Source organism: Eublepharis macularius, chromosome 4 (genome assembly GCF_028583425.1).
Source record: "Eublepharis macularius isolate TG4126 chromosome 4, MPM_Emac_v1.0, whole genome shotgun sequence".
Lineage (NCBI taxonomy): Eukaryota > Metazoa > Chordata > Lepidosauria > Squamata > Eublepharidae > Eublepharis > Eublepharis macularius.
Window position 1 is genome coordinate 94,164,077 of NC_072793.1, and position 22,608 is coordinate 94,186,684.

Here is a 22,608-nt window from a genome sequence, read left to right on the forward strand (position 1 = left end):
TGCCCCGCCCACAAGAATTTTCAGGACTGGCCAATGAAGAAGCAGGGAGTCGGAGCTTCCTTCCCTCTGCCCAATGAGAGGTGTGATGACGGGCGTGGACTCGAGACTTTGATTTTGGGTTCCTGCAACGCAGAGCCCGGTGGGTGTGGCTTCATAGAGGGCGTGTCCTGCGCTTGGGCAGGGGGCGGTGCGCCCAAGGCGGAGCCTGGAGGGTTGGGTCGAGCTGCTGCGAGCCAAGCAGGCAGACGCTGCCGAGCTGCGCGGCGTTGCGGCTTGGCCGGGGGAGGCGTTGTGATTGGTTGCGGCGCGCTCGTGCCGGTGGTTGCTAGGCTCCTGTGCGCCGCCCCTCCCCCAGGTACGTGTCGCGCGCCGTCGCGCTTGCGAGGTCGCCGGATCCGTCGGTCACTGGACCGGCGGCGAGTCCCCGGAGGGAGCGGCCTTCTCAAGGGCCGGGCTTCGCAGGGGACGCGCGCTGCAGTAGGTGAGCCCTTGCACTGGAGGCGCTTTCCGGCGTGGCGGCGGCGGCGACTGGGGCCCGCCGTTGGGCCCTCACAGGCTAGGGATCTGTGCAGCTAACAAGGCCTCCCTGGTGCGTGGGGCGGAGCCGGACCCTGGGCGGCTTTGGGACTCTGGCTTTGGCGCCAGCTGCTTTTCCCCTTCCCTCTCCCCGCATCTCCTCTTTCTCGCCTTCCTGCCCACGGTGCTCGCGTGGGGACACCTCAGCGTGGGCCTGGGCCGCTGCCCTCCTCTTTCAGTGGGGCGCGCGGATGGTAAGGAGGGAGACGGGAGCTTGGAGGTGGCTGGGCTGCAGGTGGATGTATGGAGTTTTTCCTTAAAGAAAGCCTCCAGCAGGTGCAGCTGACGAGCGTGGCTCTCGAAGCGTTGGCATGTGGGTAGCACTGAGACGCACGGAAAGAGTCGGTGCAGTGGAAGGTCCCGAGGAGTGCTGGATTGTTGGGCTCGGCGCGCACGCGTTGGGGTTCGACTGGGAAACTGGGGCACCGGCTGTATGGTAAAATCTTGCGCCTCTGTTGTCTTGCCTTTCCCCATTTGAGGAGTGTGGCAGGCCCCTCCTTACAAAACTCTGCAGTTGCTGCCATGTTGAGGAATGAGGTCCCTGTATTCACGGTGCTTTTGTTGGAAGAACAAGACGCCTTAGGCCAAAGCCAGGTGTTTTCAGAGATTTCCTGCTTCAGTAATTCCCGTTTCGTGTTTAGGAATATGTTAAATCTCAGAAGGATGTTGTAGCACTCCTTTGACGCCTTTGGGGTGGGGGAAGCTTAGTGATGCCTGTTTTAAAGGCCCCACATCCATAGTGCCTTCATTCAGAAGAACGTAGCAACTAGTATGCAGAGAAGTTAGCCGTGTTAGTCTGTGGTAGCAAAATCAAAAAGAGTCCAGTAGCACCTTTAAGACTAACCAATTTTATTTTAGCATAAGCTTTCGAGAATCAAGTTCTCTTCGTCAGATGCCGTGTTTGACCAGTCTCTGTATCAGGCATCTGACGAAGAGAACTTGATTCTCGAAAGCTTATGCTAAAATAAAATTGGTTAGTCTTAAAGGTGCTACTGGACTCTTTTTGATGTAGCAACTAGTAGAATTACACAGCTTATATAGTGCTTTAGACTGTTGGAAAATAATGTAGTGTTGGATACTTTAGTGATCATTGCAGCTGCCCTGTAAGGAGGGGTGCTAACTGGGGTTTTCCAGTGGTATATTTAGTTTGCATTTGTAACGTTAAAAGTACTAGAAACTTTATAATGACTAGGAAAGGAATGTTGCTTCCCTGTAGACAGATGTTTATATGTTGAAGTTGCTTTAGTGTTGTGTCCTGGAGTGTTAGGCCTGCAGGAATCATTGATACTAAATAGGTTAAATGCAAGTTTGTTTGAAAGAATCAATTATTCACCAAAGGTTCTATTGATGTGTAAAGTGATGCTTCAGAACCATTCTTGTAGGTAAGGCTATTATGATACCAGGGATTGCTGGCTGTTCCATCTGAAGCAGAATGAGCAAAGTATTCCAAACACTTTCTCTAATAATACAGGCAGGCATTCAGTACAATTTGTAAAAATGCATAGTATATTTGGAAGCAGGGCATGTTCAGTTTTCCTGGTTTTGTGTTGCAATACACGACTGGAAGTGTGAGAACTGTCAAAGGAAAAGGAAGATACCTTTCTTACATGGCTGTACTGATTCCACAACTGTTCTTGTTAGCCATGTGAATGGGCAAGATACCAGTAAGTGCACTGCAGGGACTAGATGTGCTGAATTAGTATGTCTGATGCTTTAAATAGGGCACATCTACTTGGTCTTAAGTGTTTCTTATGGATTGGAGGGAATTCTGGGGAAATGACTTCAGCAGAAATTGGCTGTAGTTCTTTTATTTAGAGTAGGGAAAAATATTGAAAACCCTGTATTCTAGTCATAACTATCATGTACAGATACCAGCAGGGATGGGGGGTGGGGAGGGAGGTAGTCCTTAAGAATGCTTGCTTAAGGAGACATTTTTAATGAAGTCAAGGTAGAGGGTTCCATATTCTAACATCATTATAGCAGTACCATTTGTCACAGGTTCCTCAAATCCTCAAGAAGCCCGGTGTGTATATGTGTCAAAGAGCAAAACACACTTCTGAGGGCCAAGAGTACTTGTCTCTCAGGGTAACAAGCTGCCAACAATTCCTTTTAGCTAACCCTGAGCTTAGAAACCAAGGAACCAAGTCTCCAACCCTTCTGGGTGTTAACCAAGAAGTCAGCCCTGCAAGGTAGAATACCTGCAGACTGAGTTCCACAAAAACTCAAGTTATTTAGTAGCTGAAACTAATTATTTGGTATTTTGGTAGCTGAAGCTACTTAGGCGAAAAGTACTGGATTCAAATGGAAGCCCCCAAACTCTATCATGTCACAAAAATATAATAAAGTTTATTAAGAATTGTACTAAAGCTCATGAATATAGATATTGTACAAGACAGGAAAGAAAATAATGAAAGCTAAATAGCTACTCTAAGAGTATTTAAAAAGCTATGGTAGCTTAATCCAGATGTTTTCTTGTCAGGTTAAACTACGGAAGTCCAAACAGAACTCCAAAGTCAAAAGTTCAGGAAGAAAAGGCTTAGAGCTGACGCCTGGACTGGTTGACAGTTCAAGATGGCTTGGAAGGCAAAAAACGAACGTAAAGAACCTTCCAGCATGGCATGATCTTGTTAACTAATCAGGGTGTTGCTAAGACATGTGACCACATCTCTGTGCAGCTGAAACGTTCCAAATCAGAGTAACATACTTTCACTGATATCCAAAGTACTAATGAGATGGAATGTGAGAGCAAAGTAGAGGGTCCCTCTTGTTCCTGGCCCTGAAGATTTTTGATCTCCATAATTTTATCCACACTCGTGTGCATGGTTCCATCTCCAGCCTTATTTCTCAATAAATTTGTCAAAGTTACAGAAAGTTTCTAAAGATTTCTCTTCTGTGGCCTGACCTCAAGGAATGGCCTCCCTGATGAGATTAGGAGTCACTCATTCTCCTGGCTTTCCACAAACTATGATAGACTGAATTATTTAGGTTACACAGGTAAGAGGGCTGTACTGTAAGGACATGGTGCAGAGAGATGCTGATGAAGGGTGAGGAACCATAGACTGTACTACTGTGTTCTTATTGAGTAGTTTCTGTGTTGTTTAATAGGTCATGTTTAATTGCTTATACTTTTTCAGCATTGTCTTCAACTCTGTATTGGTTTCTGCATTAAAATTTCTGCAATTCCTATCCTGTTGCAGTGTTTTTAAAAAATGTTTGAATGTATTGCAAATCTGCCTTGATTTCAATGAGAAAGGCAGACTAAATAATATATTAAAAAAATTTAAATCACCAGCAGGTCCCCAGAGTACTGTTTGGCAGTTTTTACAATTGGTGGAAGCAAGTACTGGTATCTAGCGATCTGTGGAAGAATTGCTAGAATTTTTTCTTATTCTTTCGTAAAACTCAAACTAGAGGTTACTTAGAGAAATTGAATGGCAATAAATTCAGGACAGGCAAAATGATAGTTTACATAGCTAAGTGAATTTTTTATGTTCAGAGACAGCAGGCGTGTAATATTACTTGTTGGTGGGCTAAGAGCAATCTGTGGCTGCCTTCATGCTCTGCTTATGAACGTTTGGATTGAGTGGGCTGGGTACTGTTGGAAACTGGATGCCTGACTTGATTAACCCTTGGTCAGATCCAGCAGGGTTGTTCATGTGTTTAATTTTTGTATTATGTATGCGAGAGGTTGGTCCTTGGAAAGAGCTTATGCTGTTGTTCAGTTGGCAATCTTATGATTATCTCCCATGTTTTTGTAATCAATTAAATTGGATTTAATTGTGTTTGGGGGGTATTGTCTGCAATTACTAATTCATGTTAGGAGTACTGAATTACTAGGTCTGCTATAAATAATGGTTTCACTAAAATGGCAGTGGTGATGGCAGTAGAGATGTAAAATTTCCAGAAATGTTGAAATCTCGGAAAACAATCAGTTTTGGGGACGCGTGGAGGACATTTTTGGGGGGGAAATGAAATATATACAATACTTTCCTGTCATCTAAACATCTTTTACTGATTGAACAACATAAAATGCATCATTTAATATTTACCATAAAATTGTACTATTTGACATTTATGAAATTTAATAATATAATTTTAAAAAATACAAAAATGTTTCTTTTTCTATAAGAAACTGCAGGTATACCCCATATGAGAAAGAGTTTGCAAAGTGCTTCACCCTATCCTGCGGTAGCCTGTGTATTTTTGATTTTTGCCATCTGAGAGGGAGGAAAAAATAAAAGTTGAAAGTAGAAAACAGCATATTGTTACCAGAGGTATTGAAATCTAAAAAACCTCAAAATGTTATAGAAGTTTTTAGCATAAGGTTTTTTCAGTGTACTTCCAAAACCTCCTTAGACTTTTTTCATGCAATGTATTTGGAATGAGTGAGTGAAATGCTTTTTAAGACAAGGCTCTTCTCACTCAAAGGAAGAAAAAAATTAGGGTTTTTTTTTTTGCTCCACCAAATTTCCCAATTATTCCACTAGAAAAATTAAAAACTCCTCATTCTTATATGTTAAACACTTCAGGTATGAATAACCTTGCCATAAGAAGCATTTTATTTATTCTAAAAGGGATAATAATTATTAGGAGTTCCCCAGTTCCCTAAATTTTCCAATTTTTCTGTAGTAAAAAATTGAAAAACAAATCCTTGGGGGGAAAAACCCAGGAAAAATGTTTCCTCCCCTGAATTTTTCTGGTTTGGTTCTGAGCCTTCACATGATTTACCCTTCCCCCTCCCCAAAGCACTACAATTCTTTTTGCCAAAAGAATTAATGCATTGTGTGGGAATTGGATCTGGTAGATCTACATTGAAATGATTATTTGGCAGCTGACTTTCCTGTAGATGCAAATAGTAACTACTTGCTTCACAGGGTTCTTGTGCAAGGTGCTTTACTAATGCTTCAGAGGTTGGCATTGGTACCAAGCATATCAGGTAGGTAAGAGAGCAGTGGGGAGGGGGAATGGACTGTGTTTCATGATCATGAGCCTGACAACAGTGTTGGCTTAAATGATAATTTAGGCATGAGCAGTAAGAACAGTCAGTTCTGTAGTGACAAGTTGCAGTTTTTCAGCTTATCCTAAATACTGTATAAACAATTAGAGAGATCTTTAGTTTTTCATTACAGCCTCTTTGACTGAAGTATCATAACAAAAGTATGTGAAACCAGTAATGTTAATTATAGGTGGCACTCATAGGGTGTTTCTAACTCAACATGTAAGGTTGTCTAACCTGTACTATCCTAAGATAATGTTTACTATAACTCAAACTTCTCCAAGTAGGTATCTATATAAAAACCTTTTTATATATAAAAGCCTTTCAACAGATTTGATCTCTCCCCATCATTATATTCATTGTGTCTTTTTAATGCAATACTGTTTTATTTCATTATTTCATCTTAGTTAGCAGTTTCATCTATTGCGCAGGCAAGGATGAAACATTTAGAAGCTAGCAGAAAACTTGTATTGCCAGCGCTGTGTAGAATTGAAAAGTATTTTAAATTCATAGGTGTTGACGACAAATTCTTAGTTGACTGGGTTCAGGAATTTTACTACCCCTCTCATAGAATGTATGCATACAGACTTATGTGTAGTTTTCATTATTTCTTGTAGTGTTTTGCATATTTGAGCAATTTACATATATTCTCCATGATGTTTCATGCCTGTGTGAGTTGAATGGAACTCTTGTACTTGAAAAATGCGGACTAGTGTCGCTGTTGAACAGGGGCCTCATATTGCATCATAGTAGCTCATTTAACGTCAAAAATAAAATTGTTTCAATAAAATTGTTTTTCAAAATCAGATAACTTAGATTTTGCTCTTTGCTCTCTGACTAAAGAGAGACATGTTTCCTCTTTTAGGTATTTGGGCGTTTTATTTCAGTCTACCTTGCCCGGGAGATATCATAAGCAATTGGCCACTCAGAAATCTGTGGCTGCTGTGAAGGCAGTTTTGCATTTCGTTCATTCTAATAGGGCACATTATATCCCAGCTGCGATTAGTTTTTAACTCATTGGTGATTTCACAACTTTTGTATGGTGTTCCTATATGGATCTCTGTGGTAGATGAGTCTGTAAACAGAGTACAGTCCTTGTTCCTACAGGCAATTAGAGGGCTCCCTAGGTGTAGCTCATCATTGCCCTTCGTTATGAATTTGGTCTTAGCTCTATAAAAGCCTGTGCTTGGGTACGTGCCTTTAATTTCTGGTTTCATCTATTTTTGAGGCCCCCAAGGGTAACTCGGTAAGCCTAACCCTCAGGGACTCTCATAAGGCTCCTTGGTTTCTGCTTTTTGAACAGAAGTTATCTCTTATAAATCTTAAGATGGAGGATCTCTCTTCTTCCTCTGTAAATCATTGTAAAAAACATGTGGCTAATCTGATTTATACCAGAAATAAGATTTATACCAGAATCCATTTTGATGCTCCGAGGACATGCTCTCCGCTTGCCTTGGGCCTTCTGTCTAAGGGTAAACTCCTTTCTTATTTAGACTCCTTGGTGAGCCCAAAGTTATGTAGAACCTTTATGGACTTACGATTCAATTGCCCCTTTTCAATGGTATTGGTGGGTCGTCTGTTAAGGATCCCTTTTTCAGATAGGTTATGCCCCTGCCCCCTTCAGTCAGTCGACTCTCTTGTATATGTTATCTTGAAATGCCGTTATGTGTCTCAGTCTAGGCTAAAATGGATTATGCCATGCTTTGATAAATGGGCTGTATTTCCTCTAGTGACATTAGAGCAAAAGGTTCAATACCTCTTAGAGGGGCTTTATTTAAGTTTTTCAGTTTTATTGTTCAAGACTGGTCTAAGAACAGGGGGATGAAAAGAAAAGAAGGAACTTAGATGTCTTGAGTAAGCGCTATTTATTCTCAAGGGTGAGACGAAGGTGCAAGAATAAAGGCAAGGAATCTGGTTGGGCTAGGCTGGACTATTGACATGTATTTTGGTCCCTGAGGTAGAAATTGAAGTTTAGAAATCCATGAAAAATGAAGTTACTCTATTGTGTCAGTGTTGTACGTTAGATTACCATAGCACTCAGACTTTGGACAATGGCTGACTTGGGAGACTATCAAAGAAGAGTTCACACTTGTACTGCAGGGAGACAGACCTAATGCTTGGTCAGCCATAGAATAAAATCCAGGTTCTGTATCCATTCTCCCTCCCATAGAAGGAGGCCATGAATCAACTTAGCCCACTGCTAATCTTGTACTCCTCTTGTCAAGTGAATGTGTGTAGTGTTCAGTTTTATCTAAGAAGATGAAGGGGCTGGAATCAACAAAACCACTACTTGTTTAGGTAGCCTTGTAGAAACAGAAGGGATGGCATCAGGTCTCTTCTCTCCCCCCCCCCCCCTTTTCTGTATTTTGTCTCTTGGTCAAGCTAGAAACCTTGAATACTTTCTGCAGTATTGTAATCTTTGACTATCACATCACCAGAGTATCATCTGATCTAGATGTATTCATACAAGTACAACCAAGCTAAATTGCTTACTCTTAATATTGTTGTACTGAACTATCCTAAATATAGATTAGCATGCCAGTTTGGAAAACAATGCTAAAAAGTTGAAGAATCTGGAATGCTACTAGACCTTTGGAGAAGAAATGTGTACTTACTCTGTCAATTTATATAGTAAGGTGAAACTGAAAAGACCTTGCCCTACTCATCCATCTCCTCTGATCAGAAGATGACCACATTAGTTCTTGTAATACAGCTAGTACAGTTGTGCTAGCATGAATCTTTCTGGGATATGTTGCTGTGAATTTGCATGTACTTTTATCAGATTAAAGAACTCTAAATGTGTTCTTGTATTATTACCTGTAACTGTTTCACTTTCAGAGTACAGCTGAAAAATTACATATTTGAACTTTCTTCCATGTTGGAAATTCCTTGTTATGGGAAAGCTAGTGAAGAGCTCACTTATATACCCTTTTCCTTATGTTTATGATGTGAAGAGAGCATTCAGATGTGATTTACATCTTGTGTTCTGAAAGAGTACCAAGTATGGACAGAAAGGCCAAATGTGAAGCTTGCCTATTCAGTCATGTGTGATATGACTAAGTAACTCAACTCTCCAAGATTGCTAACACCTTTGATTACACTTGGAAGAAATGTGGGTATATAGTTGTAGTACAAATTTCTGAGTTTAGATAACATAGTAATTGATAACATAACTTTATTATTAGCTGCACACTGAACAGGAATGGGACAGATAGTGAGTGATTCCGCTCATGTTGGATAATGCACTTCCAATCCTCTTTATAGATCATTTGGAATGGATTTTTTTTGTGTGCGGAACAAAAAATCCACCTCAAATGATTGATAATGTGCATTGAAAGTGCATTATCTAACGTGTGCAGAATCAGCCAATCTCGAAGTACCCATCTCTTCTCCCCGCACTCTGTGTTCAATGGATGGAATAGTATATGTTTGTGTGGTGAGGAGGGAGCTTCTTTCACCCACTAATGTAGTTGATAAAAATATAGATAAATCCCATCTAGATTAGTTTGTCCCACACAGAGTAGAATGAATGAAGCTGCTTAAGCTGCTGGTACTGGTATATTTCAAGACGGATCAATCAAAATTGCTCAAGCAAGTTTTCATTTAATGAGTGGTCTGGTTAACATCCTACCCTGACTTCCTAGCCAGTGTGACCTGAGTCATGCCCCCCCCCCCGCCCCCCAGAAAACTCACACACAATGTTCAAACTTTGGACAAAGTAGTATCTTCTGCAACTGAGGAAGTGGAAGAAAATCAAAGATGTGGAAAAAAACATTAAATTCTATTGGGCTCCAACTGCAGCACTAGATTTTTTTTAAAGTGCACAAATTGGCTGTTTTTTAAATCAGTGTAGCTGATTTGCTCCTCAAAACAAGACTGGTCTGGATTATAACACTCATAGTTAGAAGCTTCTTTCAGATCTATAGCTAAAATTTTGATGAACCATGGCCATTACCATTAGTGCTGTCCAGAATAGTTTTAAATCCAAGTTTTTCTTTTACCATTAATCCATTTAATACATTTCATGTACACTAATAACCAGAATTTTTCCTCTACTTGTCGTCTCTACAAGAAAGCTTTTGTATACTTGCTTTAATTTTAATAACTGGCAATTAGTTGTTTAAGTTTGGAGTTTTAACGTGTGACCAAATATTGAGTAGTATTAAATGTGCTTCAATATAAGGCATTTTCATTCTTTTGTTTCTCAACTAGAAATGCCACACCTAAAAGTCCAGATACTGCAACTACTATTATTGCTGTTGCATTTACCATAGTGATTTCTCATCCGGTTCCCTAGAGCTTACATTCTGTATCTTTCAAATTTATTGTTAATGTTTTAGTCCTAGCTACATGATCATTCTACTGAGAGTGATTGTTAAACTCCCAATGACACAACTAAAACTTGAGTTCAAACAATGGAAGAACACCAGTTTAAGAAGCCAGTTTAGGTTTGATTCAACAGTTTGGTTCAACAGTTCTTCAGAGTTCATTGTTTTGATCATGTAGAGTAGATTTAGATAAGATAAGATTATTCTTTGTCCTTAAGTGCTAACAACACTGAATCCATTGACCAGTGATGTTTTTCCATTCCAAGACACGTTTCAGTGCTTTGAAGTATTCAGAAGAGATGTTAAACCAGACCTAAGCTGTTTTGGCAAACTGATAGCTATTCCATGTTACCCTGGATCTCTCCCAAATGAAACTTGAACATGAGTAGGGGAGTGTGTTATAATAATTTATTGATCTTGGGCAGTCTGGGTTTGAAACTTCATGAAGCCTTGAAGCTCACTGGACTTGTTCAGTTCACTCACTCTATCTAATCTACTTTACAGGATTGTTGTGAAGGTAAAATGGAGTAGCTCTTTGTATAAACTTCCAGCAGGATGCAAATATGATAGAATTATGCATGCATCGCTGAAGAAAAGCAGATACTCATTTGGTGCTGCACAGATAGTAGGCTAACTGTGCTTCTGTCTTTCCTGGAAAATAGTAGCTAATCTAATACACTGTTCAAGTAGCTTTTTAAATAATAGTTCTTAAGTCTTATTAGCCTCATCCACTGGTACTTTGTTCTTTGGGGCTGGCCTCAGGCACATTACAGAATTTAAATACATATTAGCAATTTTTATATTTTAGTGATTCCTATCTACTTAAAGCACGCAAGGGGGACCCCAGCAGGTAATGCAAAGATACTCCTGTGGGGAGCCACGCCCTAATGGAGGTGATGCTAACAAGAGAGAGTGAGAATTGGATCAAAGTACTTATGATCAGGCTAATGTCTTGTGGCTTCAGAGCAATGTGCAGGCTGAACTGATTTGCAAAGTACATTCATAGGCAAACAATTGTTCCATTTACAGTCTACCACCCACCCCTCCCCCTTCCCCCTCACTGGAAAGAAGTTAGCCTTATTACCGTGACTCTGAAAGTTACTCTGCTCTCTAGACTGGAACTTTCTTGAGGACCTGCTGTGAGAGACAAAATGGTTTGACAAAGATTGTTGAGGCCCTTCTAGTGCTGAAACTACATTAGATCCTAACTTTTCAGGAATATTTGTGTGAAGTTGTTTGCAATTTCTAATTTTGGAGAAAAGATGACCTAGAGGAAAGTGTTCAGTTCTGTCTTCTCCCAACTTGAAAGGTCAGTATGCTTTCCACTTTTTGTAATTTGAAGGACAGTCTTATTTTCTGCCACTCTATTATTTTCTGGATAATATAGTATTCACTCTGCAAGCTATAATATGTATACTTTCATGTATTTGTAAGGTATTTAATCCTAAACCATTTCAACATGGAACTAGTAGGAATTCTTAAGTAGTACATAGCACCGCCCAGTCTTAATAGATTAAGTAGTTTGATAGGTCAGTTTTCATTTTTAAACTTCCCAGCTCGTAATTAATTTGTCCTTGTGACAGCTAACATTTAACTTCCTTCTCTTCCAAGTAAACATTTCATATCTTGTGCTGCTTTTTTAAATAATCCTTATAAGTACCACATGATCAGTCTGCTTCTATTCTAGTGTGGCTAACTTTCTACCAACTTGTGGAAGCTTGCTTTGATAAGACACAAGTATGCTATTGAAGTAAAAAGAATCATTTATAACAAGTTTGTAATTAGCCAGAAATATGGCACAAATCAATAACCCATTATTGGTGAACAAGCCGTCTAGTAAACACTACACCAGTTTGGTGTAGTGGTTAAGAGTGTGGGGCTCTAATCTGGAGAGCCGGGTTTGATTCCCCACTCCTCCACTTGAGGCCAGCTGGGTGACCTTGGGTAAGTCATAGCTTCTAGGAGCTCTGTCAGCCCCACCCACCTCACAGGGTGTTTTGTTGTGGGGATAATAATAACATACTTTGTAAACCGCTGTGAGTGGGCATTAAGTCATCCTGAAGGGCGGTATATAAACCAAATGTTGTTGTTGTTGAAGGCCGTTTGCAAGGATTGGTTACAGAATGTTAGGTCAAGTTGGGCAGCAATTACACTCAAGTTGGGCATATGACATTTTAAGGTTAAAGATTCTAGTTTTATTGTGATGGTGATGCACAGCTTGGGGCCTTGGTGGATATTTTTAATTTGGAGATCAGACTAGTTCTAGTCCTTTAACCCAAATGTGTGCTCAGATTATGCTAGTTCCTTCCCTCCATATGGTTGATGGGGTCAATTGATGGACTGGACAGCATATGAAGATTTCCTGATGACAAAGAGAGTGGTTTTGTATTCAGTGTAATAACAATCAGATGCTACTGCCCTGGATCATACTTGAGAAGCAGTAGTGTAAATGCACTCTTAGTAGTGTGAAAGAACCGATTGAGCCTCGCCCCCCCCCCCCCCATCAAAAATCTTCCCTAACTTTCCAAGAAGTTACAAGCTTCTGTGTCTTTTGTTGTTCCGGCAGAACTTTTGTGTTAGTTTTTCTGGTATCCTGACAGCTTCTCATTTGAGCTACTGTGGATTTTTGAACTAGCTGAGCAGCAATTGCCAAAACTGCCAGACTCTGAACAAATGATAAAAAAATCCCCCTGAGTTGTGGCAGTACTTGCCTTGTTCATGATAGAAAATATATGGATGCCAGGAAGAATGTAGTTGCTACAGCACACCAAGTTTGAGCTTAGTAATGCTGCTAACTGATATTTAGGGCACTGTTATTCATCATTGTCCATTCTCTAGTTAAATGGCTTGGCATTTCAGATTGTCTGCCTTTCTGACAGGCATAGGTTCTTGGGGTTGGGACTGTCAGGCTATTTTGCCTCTCAGGGAAAAACTATCATATGAAAATGGTACACTTCCTTCCTGAAAATGTATTCTATGAGTCTGTAAAGGGTCTACTTAGAACAAGTGAGACAGTTGGTTCTTTAGTGGGCAAATCTTGTTTTACCTTTTACTGTAACTTGGCTCATTATTTTCCCTCAACTGCTACTTAGTATTGCTCTAATGTGACATTCTGGAAGTGAGCAGCGAGGCTAGTAACCATTAAGCTTCTGATGCCGAGTTGTACTCTGTACCATGCACCTAGATGCTGCTAGGCAGCAGCACCATGAACAATATTTATATTAATATATGCTCAGTCTTCCTGAAACATGTCTCATAAATTGGTGGTGTGTGCTCTTAAACTAGTGTCAAGCAGCAGACACAAGTCTGGGAACCTGCTAAACTACTGAAGAATGGTGGGGCAGAATGCACTTCAGCAGGGAGAAATGGTGGGAGGGAATGTTTGGCCTTTCCCCTTCCTATCACTTTTCCCTTGTGTGGACACATCCCAGTTTCCAAACTGCTTTTCTCCCTTTGCTGTGGCAAATCTCCCAGGGAAGCTTTGCTGAAGGAGAAGGATCTAGGTGAGAAGTCACCGGCAGATGGGTTAAGAATGGTCTGTGGTTGCTTTCCTCCAATTTGTGTGTTCTCCAAGGCTTTGCAATTGGCAGCACCCCCAAGATTGAGTGATTTCTATTTTGCCTAGAGTAATGGCAAAAATTATTTGACTTTGGATGAGGGTCCACAAATTTTAGCTTGGTTTACTAAGCATTTATTTTTGATGGCTGCAGGCCTTCTCCCTTGCACAAGTTCTGTTGTACGTATAGAGAATTTAGGGAACTGAAGGATGTTTTCCCTTGTGCTGAACTTTTGCAGAAGGTGGCAGTAGCATCCCTGTGCCACCGCTTTAGACCAATCGGTAAGGGGGGGGGGTGAATCTACCCCTTCTTAGCTTCTGTGTTGTTTGTCGTAGGATGGCAGCTAGTTTTTTCTTCCACAAATAAAAGTTTTGGTGGAGACGGGGTTGTAGAGGTGCTTGCTGTTGGCAAACACAAGTGAATTTCTGGAATGCTAGCTTTAGAAATCCTAGTCAGTAGAACAAGGTGGTGATGATTTGCTAGACCAAATGTAGAAACACACTTCTGGGTTTCTCATAAAGTGCATAAAGTTGGAATGAAGAACAAATCAAAACCCTTGAAGCAATTTGGTGTTTAACAAATTGCTTTCTATTTGCTGCACTGTGGTACACTCTGGAATTCATAGGCTGGGCCTTAAATGTTTTTACCATTTGAAAGCAGGCAATACAGAGTTTTACTCAGGCATATTCTGAAATGCTTCTACTTGGAGAGAGTGTTGAGCTCAACAGTTCCACAACATTGCTATTCATATACAGCCAGTTTATTTACAGATGATCACTTAAGGCATCGTAAATTATACTGGCTTAAAAGGCAGTATGAGCTCTTTCATAGAAGATGCTGTCATACACTCTCTCATTTCTTGTTTTCTTCTACTGGTGTACTTCAAACCCTCTAGCCTTTGGATTTATAACAAAGTGCCCATCAGGAGTTCTTTAAAGCTGAGGCACATGTACAGGAACAACTTGATGATTTTTTCCAGTTGCAGGAGACTTGCTCATACCTGGATGGTCCAGGCTAGCCTGATCTTGTTGGGTCTTGAAAATTAAGCAGGGTGGGCCTTGTTTAGTGTTGGCATGGGAGACCACTAAGGGAGTACAGAGTTGCTTTGCAGAAACAGGCAGAAGCAAACCACCTCTGTTAGTTTCTAGCCTTGAAAACACTTCAAGAGAGCCATAAGTCAACTGCGATTTAATAATAATAATAATAATAATAATAATAGCTGTGCTTATATACCGCTCTTCTAGACAAATTAGTTCCCCACTCAGAGCGGTGAACAAGGTCAATGTCAGTTTGCACACAAACACGAAGCTTTAAAGACAGGGAGAGTACATAATTCATTAATGATGGCAGACAGGGACCCTAGACCTTTCTGCTGACTTAATTGTGTAAGACGCAAGGAGGTCATATTGGCTGACATGTGCTTCATGCTGGTGCTGGCCCTACAGGGTTCACTGGTCCTTAAGCAAGTCAGCCTAGATTGGTGGCTGGAGCATAAGTGCCTGGGCCTGCTTTGTGGACTTCCTGTGGTTCTGCCAGGACTATGGCAGTGGCTGCTTCACCTTGCTGCCAGCCATGAGGACAGCATGCTGGTGGGTGGTAGCATGTGGAGAGCCACACCAGACTCGGAGCAAGAAGCTCTGTTGGCCATGGCAGCCTCTCAGCAAGCCAAAATCGAAAGGTAAGTGGGCAGGCTGGTGAAGGGGTTGGGTGCCAGAGCAGCTCTCAACTTGGTGCTTCTTCCTCAAGAGCCTCTGGGCCTCTTCCATCACTTTTAATCACAGCCTCCCATATGAAGGCAGAATGTTAAGTGACAGATCAGCACAATGCTAGTTTGTAGGACTTAATTTTGTTATAGATTCTTTTCTCTGCTTAAGTGCTCAAAGCAGCTCATGGTATTGATAGACTGCAACATTCTGTTTTTTTAAAAAATGAGGACAATTTTCAGTGTCAACAGAACAGACTGATCTTAAAACAACCCCAAGTTCTTTTGAAATGAAATTTGAATAGGTACATTCAGTGAATAAGTTTCCTTTTAATGGGTTTAGTATCTGGGCACATGCTTTATTTTTAACACTGTGAGACTTACCAGTGATTTGAGAAATGACAGCCTTTAAAGATAGACATTTTTTCAGAATCCACAGAACCAGAAAAGTAGAAGGGAACAAGTGGGGAACCTGCAAGGCCTTGTGAGGGGTCTCTCTTTCCCCTCTATCGCTCTCCCCACATTTTTCCTCTTTTTTGGTAACATTGAGATTTGAATACTGTGCGCTGTATGTAAGTCTCCCTTCTAAGTTAATTCAGAAATGTAAGTCGGAGCAGAAAACTGCAGCTCAGTTGTTATCAGGAGCTAGGAGAAGCCTATCACATCACTCCCATTCTTCAATCACTCAATTGGCTACCTATTAGCTTCCAGGCTCAGTTCAAGGTATTGGCTATCACATACAAAGCTGTTCATGACCCTGGTCCATCTTATGTATTGGACCTCCTCTCACACTGTGTTCCACCACAACACTTTGTCTCATCTGAACTGGGCCTTCTGCAGGTGCCATCTTGCACATGAGCAAAGGAAACAGTTTACTGTACATGTGCATTATTTGTGATGGCCAGATATTTTAGATGCAGACATGATAGCAGGGGGCCATCACTTTGTTTCCAGCATCTCTTATTGAGAGGTATACTGCCTCTGTACATGAAGGTTAAGTTGAAGTCCTAAGTGTTCTTTTTGTGTTATAAGCCAATGGCACTTCTCCCCACAGTTTTGTATATTCAAGCAACAAAGCCCAGCATCCCCTGCATGAGCAGATGATTGGACCCTGGGGGGCAATTTTATGGGCCTCTAAAGAAGGTGTCCCCAGCCACTCTCTGTTATTCCCTATGGGGGAAACTATCTGAGGCTATCCAGGAGGCTGGAAGTGGCATTTTTCAAGCAAACTCAACCAAATTTGCAGGGGGCCTACTCCTGACTGTCCTCTAAAGAGCCCCAAGTTTCATGAATGTTGGACCTCGGGGTTCAATTCTGTGGGTCCCTGAACATGGTGCCCCCATCCACTCCATTGTTTCCTATGGAGGGAAAAGTAAAAGGTGACTCCCATTTCAGAAACACACTGGGGCAAGACTGCCATGGCCAAGGCGTACTCCCAAATGCAAACAGCTCATCACAGAAAGCCCAACTGAAGCACAGGAATGGAATCCCTCTAGAATAAAAATGAAGCAAGAGGGGCAAACATGACACCAGAGAATCATGTCCATTCCACCCAAAACAAACTGAAGCAAGAGAATGATCTGTATGAAATGAGTGCTCATCCAAAGACTTCTAATAAAATGTCTGTAGGCTATTCAGCTCTTACTCTGCTTTCCATCTAATTCCTGAGGGGTGGTAGAAACTCTGAATCAGTTCCTGGAGTGAACTGCTGGTGTCAGCAAACAGACTGACATGTAATCCAGATGAGAGAATCATGCTGTGAATAAACTTCCAGATTATACAACTAACAAGTGGGGGACTCAAGAGACTTCCTGTGAGGGAATGAGAGCTAGCCAGGCAGGAGGTTGTGTGGGAGCAGCCCTCTATATCTTCCTTGATAGCCATCTCCATCCACCCCTGCATCCCTGCCCACCCAGAGCTTGGTCGGGGGGGGGGGGTGCACAGGAGAAGTACACAAAGAAAGCCAGTCAATTTGGGTGGGTGCAGTCATAGGTGAAGAAGGACTAGGGGGTAGTAGAGGCTTCAGTCCAGGAAGCAGCAGGAGGGAGGGCAAACAAACATGCTCTCAAGCATTGCACTTACTAATACATTACCAAAATGCAGAACTGTATTACAAATAATGAAGCAGGAAGAACAAGTTCTTAGTTGATAAAACAGACTTATAAGGGAGCCAAAATGAATGTGTGCATTACTAAAACTAGCAATATCCTTAGGACTTAGTGCTCAGAAAGTACTTTTTATTATTACAAAACAATCTGAGAGGCTACCAAAAATATTCACTCCTGCAACAGCATGCAAGCACAACACAGCCTCCCACAGCTTTTCTTTCTTACTTGCTCAAATTCCTTCATGTCCTGAAATAGACTGATAAATGTTTACAAATACAATCAAGGAATAAATGGATATTGATACTTGATAAAGAACTGTGTTCATCACAGCAAGTTCCTGTTAGCATGCTGACCTGTTTTGCACCAACTGACATTTATGGACAGTTCAAAGATGTGTGCTGTGGTTTGCTCATTATGTCTGAGCTAGATGTGAACAATACGTAGGTTGGAAGGAGAATCTCTCCTTAGTTGTCTAAAATAGAGAAAAGGTTTTAAATTAGGTGGGCAATTGCCACTCCAAAAATTATTTTAAGAGCCAGCATGCTTATTTGCTGACCTTTCTTCAGATAAATGTTTATGTAAATATAATAGCCCAGCTCTGAAATTTAGTATTTTAGGTTTGTTGCCTTTTCCTATAAAATCAACTCTTGGAAAGGGAGAACCAAACTATTTTTACTGTGACACCAGTTAGGCTTGGCATAGTTTATTTTAGACTTCTGGAGTCTGTCTGGCCTCTATCCTCCCAACTATTCTCATCTTCTTTTATAATAATCTTATTTTGGAATATAGCAGGGCTAATAAGCTCTAGAGAAGCTTACCAGTTAGTGCAAAGAAGTAAGGTAATGTTGTATTCTGTTAACATGGATAAGCGTATTAATACCTGTTTCAAGGATAATGGGTATATAGAATATTTTCTTTGTGATAAGTGTAGTTTGGGAACAGTTGACCTAGTCATGTCTACTTTGACAGGAGCTTATGAAAGGTTGGGAAACTGGACAGTGTGCCATGAGAATATTTGCTTTGTTGGACTGTCCCTGGGATGCAGTTAGATTTGCATAATCAAGCTGGATATTCCCAAGGAGCTAGTGGCACGCTTAGTGAAGATCCTTTTGCCAAACTGCTCTTCCGATTGAACAAAAGTGAGTTCTTTTCACCATGTGTTTCCGTACAGCCAGCCTTTCATTCTCACAGAATCCCTGTTTGTACAAGATCCCCAAAACTGATAGACAACCCAAATATGAAAGAAATATGTTAACCCTTGCCTTTGTTATTGCAGAGTGCTAGGGCTTAATGTACCAAGTGAAGAAATCTCTCCCCAGTTTGAATTCAGGTGTATAAAAGCAAGGACATTAGAGGAAGCTTTCTAAGTTCTGTAAACATGCTAATTTTGGAAATGCTCATTGTGTTTGAGAGGCTATATTTGCTTCATTTACAGAACTTGCCCCATATTGGGTTTTTTTTGGATACTAGATAATTTTTAAAATCAGGCAAACACTTGTTATTGGGCCAGACTCTCACCTGTCTTCTTTTTCTCCCCTCCTAAGCATGTGGCAAAAATAAGACCCTGAACTTTTACCTGTGGCAAGATTTATGTCAGTTTGGAGTTGGTAGCACTTGTGCTGTAGATAAAAAGCAAGCTAGAGCCATTCAGAGAAAGCTTTGACAGGCTATTTTTTCTGGCACAGAGCTTATTTGTGTGCAGTCAGTTTTTATTGGGGCTAGTACATAACATGGGAAAGCAGCTCTCCTTAATAATAAATAAAATTTATCCAGAAATCAAAATAACCTTAATAAGTAATTAGTGTCCTATTAGGATAGTCAGTATGCTGAAGTGCTTATGAGAAAGGCATTTCCTGATATATTATGGCCAAGATCTCTATTTGTATACCAAAAAAAATGACTCCTTGGGACAACCTGCCTTATGAACTCAGTGATGCATTTGTACTTTTTCTTCTAGCTTTCAAAACACATTTTTTCTTTTTTTCTTTTTTTTTAAAAAGAGGAGTGAGCTGTCTGTAGCTGGTTTCTCTACAACTGACCCCTCCCCTTCCATTTTTGTTGGTAGAATGATTCTTGAATTGTAACTTACTGCTTGCCCACTTAAAAGTTCAAAGTAGTAGGACTGAAGGTGTAGTTGAGGATGCTGTTTCCAGCCAGGGGGGATCCTATTTACGCTTTTTAATATTATTGATGGGAAGGTTATTATAAAAATATTGTGATGAAACTACATATCACAATGTTAGTTCTGTAGTTCATATTATGACTTGAAGTAACTAAAATGCTGTCAAGTTAAATGCCTCTGCTTGAAGGCATAACCAGCTTTTCACAATCTAAACCATAATACAACAGACAAAAATAACTACAAGTGACTAAGCAAGTGATCCAGATTACACAATAAGAAGGTAATTCCTCCTAGTTCAAAAATGAAATTCCATTTGTTTCAAGTGTCTTTCTGTATAGGAAATTATCAAGAATAAGGCTGTTTCTGTAGCTGAAATTGTACAGTATGCTGTAGCCAAATCAGTGAGATATACTAGGTGAGCATCTTTCCCTTGCTTGTTACTTGTAAGACAGTTGATACTTCCCTTTCCATTTTGCTTCTCTCCATACATTATTTAATATTGTGAGTTACTACTTCATGGTGGAAGCCTGGTCTGTTATTCAGAACACTTCCTCTGCTGGCAATAGCTTTTCATAGGATCCACTTGATGCATGCTGACATAATTAACAGCTTAGAAATTATACTGGATCCAGCTTTATTGCTGGAGAAAAAAGTTAATGCAGCTGCAAAAATTACATTCTTTCTGCTTCACTTAGCTTGGAGGATGTCCCTCTACCTTAATTTGGCTGATCAGGTTATGTGGATCCAGACTTTAGTTACTTCAAGGCTAGATTACTGTGATGCACTTTGCATCTTAAACATTCCAGTTGGAACATAATGCTGTAGTCCAGCTACCATCAGATGAGAAGTGGAACATGCATATCACACCCATTCTACAGACATTCCATTGGTTACAGGTCAGTTACCAGGTTCAATCAATGTTCAGGTTATCATCTACAAAGCCATTAAATGGCCTTGAACCCACATACCTGCAGGACTGCTTCTCTTGTTGTGGCCTGTTGCAACAGTTAAGCTCATCTGAGCAAAACCTTCTGAAGGTAATGCCCTACAAAGGAGTAAAATTGGCAACTGCTTGTTCGGAAGCATTCTCTGTAGTGATCAGAAAGGCTCCTGCTCCTACACTTCTGTCATTTGGCAGAATATAGAAAATCAAAATGTTCAGGAGGGCATTTTAACAAAGGGATTAGCATAATGGAACCGAACAGCAGATTGCTTTTATAAGGGGTAGAATTGTGGTAGTATTTATTGTACATATCCCCTCCCATTTTTACTGCAATGCCCTCTACTTTTGTAACCCCCTTTCTTCATTATGGTATGTGAAGCCTTAAACAGTATTTTGTTTGCATTATTTTTCAGTTCTCTAATCCTAGTCATACTGTGTTTATTGGAGGAGTTTGCTGTCTGAATTGCTTGTCATACTTGTAATTTGCCTTGAGTCTCAATGAGAAAGGGAGTTTTGTTTCCGTTGTATACACTGCCATCATATACTTAAATTTGGCCCATTTAATGCAACTAGAGTGATCAAGGTCTCTGTGTGTGATATTTTCCCCTCAATCAACAGTTTCAAGCCAGCCAGAGTTTAACAAAACAAAAACTTTATTTACAAAGTAGAAAACTGAAGCGAATGATTTTAAAACATATAAATATGCTGTAGTTAAACGGGGAATGTTTCAATGTAAAATAACAGGTTTGTAAAAACCAGCAATATGCTGCCTTCTCTTAACTGTTCCCCAAGGCCTTCTCTCTTCCTCTCTTAACTCCATCTAACAGACTCCAACTGTCACTGGCCCAGCATTGGTTGGTTCTCAGGAGAGGCAGAACTGGGACCAGTCGTGTCCTTCACAGAAAGCTGTATGGATGAAGTTAATAATAGGTAAACATGGTTAGGATTGTGCTGTAAAAATTCCATTGTTGATGATCTCTGTAGAAAAAAGACAAGGCTATTCAAATAGTATGTGCTACAGCTGTTCTGCCTTCTGTTCTTTCAGCTGTCCATCTAGTGGAATCTCTTCCTGTAGATAGAGGTGAAGACCCCATGCCCTTGTGCCTTCTTCCAATTAGATCCACTTGTTTTGGGTGTGGCCAGACAACATAAAAAAACTGTTATTGTAAATACTAGGATAATAGGTTGAACACTCCAGAGATTTGTTCTTTTTCTAAATAAGAACATATATGTAGAGAGATGCTATAAAAGTGCAGCACACTTCCTGGCAGGAGCTTGAAAAGATTGAGCAGCTGTTCAGGAACCTGCAGAGGTGCAGGAATAAATAACAGCAGTTCCATCCTGATGGAAACTACCCTCCATTGGCCTGCTCAGGCCTTGAAATAGCATGTTTTCATAGTGGACCCTGTTTGTTTCCCCTGAAATCTCTGCTGTAGTAGATAAGCAGCTGTTTCTTTGCCAGAAGAAAAATGTTTGAGAAAATGAGAATGTATGGAATGTAGGCAGCAGGTGGAGACAGGCAGATGTGCTTATCAGTCACAACACATTTAGGAGTAGTGTTTTTTAAAAACCATCTCTGATCTGGCTTGTGCAACCACTCTTTAGATTCATTCTCACTTTAACAAGGAATTTGAAACTGAAGGATGTGCATCCTTGGTATGGGATTCATGGGCTGCATTTGGTTTCCAAGTTCCAGCTACTTAATGTGTTGTGGTGAGTGTAATCTGGTCCTCAAGTTTGGTAGTGAATGCCACTGGTTTAAAAATGTACAGTGAAACAGAGTTTGGGGGAGGAGGTTAAACCTTGACTTGCCCTGTTTTCTGTGTCTTATTTCACATCTGGCAGGTCTCATCAGTATGTTTACTGGAAAGCAAATAACACAGCTGATAGTGGAAGCAAGTTATGGGAAATGTTCTTCTTGGGAGTTTAGGAGGAAGAATGAAATCCAGCTTTGAAGAAATTGTAGTTCACAGAGAGGAGAGTTCATTCTGTTCTCTCAGCACACTTGCACAGCTATTACCTGCTCTGAACTGCACACTTCTGAAAGATGCTGGTAAAAATGGACTAATCCTTCATAGCCTCTCTTCAGTCCCACATATGAGTTCTAAAGCTATGCAAAACAACCTTAGAATGTTCTAGATATTTTGCTGCAGAAGGAACTGCTCAAATCCCATTAATTTTGCTTTACAGTGCGGTCCTAAGCAGAGTTAATGTCTTTCTGAGTCCACTAATTTCAATGGATATAATTCTTCTTAGGATTGCCTTGTCAGCATGTT

General features: G+C 40.7%; 1 protein-coding gene across 6 annotated transcripts in view; it reads left to right on the forward strand.

Annotated features, from left to right (window-relative positions):
• Positions 1-241: 241 nt before the first annotated feature.
• DAG1 (dystroglycan 1) overlaps positions 242-22,608 on the forward strand; it is a 100,071-nt gene continuing 77,704 nt past the window's right edge. For 2 of the 6 annotated variants that reach the window (XM_054975999.1, XM_054976005.1), the window contains exon 1: positions 242-355. The gene's annotated coding sequence lies outside the window, so the exon portion shown is untranslated. The other 4 variants (XM_054975998.1, XM_054976003.1, XM_054976001.1 and 1 more) reach the window with 4 other exon arrangements.